Source organism: Ipomoea nil, unplaced genomic scaffold (assembly GCF_001879475.1).
Source record: "Ipomoea nil cultivar Tokyo-kokei standard unplaced genomic scaffold, Asagao_1.1 scaffold2782, whole genome shotgun sequence".
In the NCBI taxonomy this organism is placed as follows: domain Eukaryota; kingdom Viridiplantae; phylum Streptophyta; class Magnoliopsida; order Solanales; family Convolvulaceae; genus Ipomoea; species Ipomoea nil.
Window position 1 is genome coordinate 569,179 of NW_017619210.1, and position 2,756 is coordinate 571,934.

Genomic DNA, 2,756 nt, shown 5'->3' on the forward strand with positions numbered 1-2,756 from the left:
TAGGAAAACCGACAAACTAAATAACACAAGCACAAGCGGTTGCATTTAATTTAGGAAAATATTCTACCCGAGTCCAATTATCACTAAGCTGTCAATAATTAACCCAGTTGCTACTGAATATTAGAGTAATTTGTAGCACAACATTATCTAATATAGCAAATAATTATATCAAATAAATAACTAGTAGGCCTCCCTAGCAATTAAATGACACAATTATTTCAAATAACTTAGAAGAATATTTAATACTCAAATGCATAAAAATATATAATAAAAATAAATAACCTTACAGCGTAATGAACTCCGGGGCTTCAATTCACTAAACCAAACAAGAAATTAGCCGCGAATGGGCATTGATAACAACCTTAAAGAATATTCGAGGAGGGAAGAATGAACATTTTAGAATGAGTTGCCATCATCTATTTATACTACTCTCAAAATATTTTCAACTCATTTTCCACCATTGAATTTCTATTTTTGTGCTAAGGCCTTCCACAATTCTAGCCAATCTTGCCGGTCCAATTTGACTTTGCTTTTTTTTCCGCTACCGCCGTATGCTATGTTCTGTAGGAAAGCAAACAAAACAATATATTTATTTCATTTATTTCTAGGTTTATAATATATATATATACTAGAAGTCTAGTACAGTAGTAATATATATATATATATATATATATATATATATATATATATATGCTATGTATTCTATATTTATTTATTAAATATATTATATATAATATATTATATATATATTTAGTATATAGCACGTAGTACGTATTCTTATATATTATATATTATATATATTATATATTATATATTATATAAGAATAGATTATATATTATATATAAAAAGAACTAATTATTAGATAATATTAAATAATTAATGCAAAATTATTATAAAGATGTACCTAATGTCGTGAATCGATCATATCTCGGCATTCCATTTCAATTTGATCATATCTCCCCCTAATGTCGTGAATCGATCTTCAATGCAGTCAGTGTAAACATTAATTCCCTCTCAAGGGCTCTAAATATTCAGACAACAAACGGAGATGTAGAGATACACTATGGTGGTAATATACTAATATAGTATAATGGACTGCACACTTAAGAATAGAAGCGCATATATATTGGGAAATGTCTTTGATTTGAAACCACGTATTAGATGTAAGGGGGAATAAGGATATGCAATGCAACGGAGTTTTAGAATTAAAGTAGCAGCATGATTACTGCATTTCCCCAACAAGTATCCGACACATTTTATTTTTGGAAAATAATGGTTTAGTAAATAATTTAAATTAGAAATTCAGCTAAACCATTTCAAGTGTAGTTATAAGGTACATGATGAATCATCGTAATGCCTACTGCCATATAACAATCGTCAAAATGTGACGATTTATATTCACCAGCATTATCCATCCTTATTTGTTTAATAAGATAATATGAGAATTGGGCATTTAATTAAATAGCATTGCTCATAAATTCGGCAAGTGTTTTTTCGTAATTGATAACATGCTCACATGTGTCCACAAGGTGGTTCTGTATTTAATATTTAATAAGGTTATTTAATTAGATTTATAACTGTTCATTGGAAAATATTTAATAAGATTTATAACTCCCCATTTGACATTATTTTTCGATAATCATGTCTTGTTAAAAACTCGATAGAAAAACTCTGTAGGAAAAACCTAGTCGGGAAAATAGTACATGATATATGAGTAATTCGCTTGAAGTTTCGGCTGCCTCATTAAAAACCTTAACTTAAGAAAACCGTGTGGGAAAAAACTTAGTTAAGGAAAAAAGAGTACAACCATAGGCCTTCAGGGCATAATCCTCAAGATTTTGGGGTTTGTGTATTTTAGTATTTATTTGCAACTTTCCCCATTGTTATTACTATATCATACTCATGCCTTGTTTAAAGCCACACTAGAAAAACTCAATGGAAAATCTAGAGTACAACTATTAGTCTTTTAAGACCCAATCTTTACGATTGATTAGAGTAAATGTGCTCCCCATCTTTCCATGAAGATAACAACCTTCAATTTCTTACATGGTTTAAAATAAAAAACCTTCATTTCAAATGAAATGGTCTTGTAGCTCAGTTGGTTAGAGCGTTGTTCTTATGAGTCAAAGGTTGCGGGTTCAAGCCTTGTCGGGACCATATTTACTTTCTATCTTAGAAAATGAACTTACAGTGTGACCCACCAGGACCATATACACATGTGCTAGAAAATGAACTTACAGTGTGACCCACCAGGACCATATACACATGTGCTAGAAAATGAACTTACAGTGTGATGGTTCTATTGCATATATATTCCATATGAATAAGATCTCATAGTGCAAATATACAATTAGTGACAATTTTTTTGAGAATTGAAGATAACCAACATCCGGGACTAGTTTGAGAATGCATAGCTCGAGCCAAGGCATGAACCAAATTGTTCACTTATCTAGGTATATTAAAGGACACTACTTCAAAGTGTCGTTTTAAGATAAGGCACTCTCGCATAATACAACTGTTAGTCTTTTAAGACCCAATCTTCACGATTGATTAGTGTAAATGTGCTCCCCATCTTTCCATGAAGATAACAACTTTCAAGTTCTTACATGGTCTAAAACAAAAAACCATCATTTTAAATGAAATGGTCCTGTAGCTCAGTTGGTTGGAGCGTTAGTTTTATGAGCCGAAGGTTGTGAATTCGAGCCTCGCTGGGACCATATTCATCTATGCTTGAACTTATGGTTTTGATGATTCT

The 2,756-nt window shown here is 31.2% G+C and overlaps 1 non-coding gene across 1 annotated transcript; it reads left to right on the forward strand.

Annotated features, from left to right (window-relative positions):
* The first annotated feature begins 2,084 nt into the window (after positions 1 to 2,084).
* On the forward strand, positions 2,085 to 2,158 carry TRNAI-UAU. Its single transcript has one exon. It is a non-coding gene; the product is annotated as a tRNA-Ile (tRNA).
* The last annotated feature ends 598 nt before the right edge of the window (positions 2,159 to 2,756 follow it).